We start from the raw sequence: 1,717 nt of genomic DNA on the forward strand, positions 1-1,717 counted from the left end.
AATGGCAAAGCGTTGAAAAAGTTTTTTGAGTTTACTTTCGCGAAGAAAGCCCATTATCATTTTTCTATATTCTTCCGGTTAAGTGAGTTTAAATTTTCCTCACACTCTCCATTTTTGGCAAAAGATGCAGCAAAGTAAACTGATTATCAACTATAAGAGAGTTTCGAAGTTGTGCTCTAAAAAAAAATACATTATTTCTTGGCAAGGCTTTATCCTATTGAACATGCATAACATATTTTAGTTGGTGCGCATGAGATCTCTTTAAGCTTAAATTATTTAAGAAAACTTATTCTTCTCACCAAAATTAAGGATGCATAATGGATATTAAATATTTCAGATCTAACGTGATCTCAACAGAATTTTTAAAAAAAATTAGAAAGAAATTAAACTAAAAATTTTATTTACTCAAAAAGTATTTTGTAAAATTTTTCATGCTCAATGTTTTATGTCTAGATATTTTTAATAAAGCAAATTAATCTTTTCATTATCTATTAAAATCATCTTAAAGGTATTCAAAATGCGGTTTATATTTCATTAACTATGAAAATTATTAATAACATATTAAAACCAGAATAACATTTTTGAAATGTAATGTTTCACCGAAGGTAAAAATGAAGCAATCGTATCACATTTTTTTTAAATACCAATCTAGACCAAATAAATGACCAAATTTTAAATATTTGTATTTTTTGACTTTATATGATTTGATATGGTTTTGATATATAATCTTTATATGATATGATTTTTATATAACGAATATCAAAAGGAAATAAATAAAAATAAATCATTTTTTCAGTTAAAATATTTCAATATGTGAAACTTCTGTTTAACTGCAAACATCTCATATGCTATCAATAGCGTTCCTCTTCACCAATCACTCCTAATGCTGCACAAATTGTGCTCTTTCAGTTCTTGCAGTATGTCAACAACCAGTGTCTTATCAACCACTATTTGCTTTTGATCACAAGGTCATTAAAATCCACGAATCATTTGTCATGTGATTTCTTTTTTTAGGTTTACGTCAAAGCTAAAAACAAATCACGGTGTTCTATCTTCACAATCTAGTTCCATTAATAGTGGTTCACTAAACACTAGTTAACTACCATTTACATAGGTAATCAAAATCATAAGGTAACTGAAATTCCCGAATCTTATGCCATACGATTTCTTTTTCAGGGTTGACGTCAAAGCTAAAAACAAAACAAAGTGTTTTGTGAGCCACCATTTACTTTAAATCACAGTGCCACTAAAATCCAAGAAAATTATTTCATGTGATTTATTTTTCTGGATTTACGTCAAAGTTGAACACAAAGCACAGCGCCTTGTGAACCACAATTTATCTTTTATCACAAGGCCATAAGGATCTCCGATTCTTATTCCATACGATTTTTCTAATTCCTTTAATCACAAGGCCACTAAAATTCCAGAATCTTTTGCCGCATCATTTCTATTTCTGGTTTTAGGTCAAAGCTGAAAACAAAGCCCAATGCTTTGTAAACCACAATTTATCTTTAATCACAAGGCCACAAAGATCTCCGATTCTTATTCCATGCAGTTTTTCTGGGATAACGTCAATATTGAAAACAAAACAACAACTAAAAGAACAGGTTTTTACCAGAAATAAGAACATTTAGCAATGTGAATTAAACTTGATTACTAATCCTATGCACTTTATATGACAAAAAGTTCCCGCATTGAACATTTGTGACTGAAAATC

The sequence above is a fragment of the Parasteatoda tepidariorum genome, chromosome 6, assembly GCF_043381705.1.
Source record: "Parasteatoda tepidariorum isolate YZ-2023 chromosome 6, CAS_Ptep_4.0, whole genome shotgun sequence".
Taxonomy (NCBI): domain Eukaryota; kingdom Metazoa; phylum Arthropoda; class Arachnida; order Araneae; family Theridiidae; genus Parasteatoda; species Parasteatoda tepidariorum.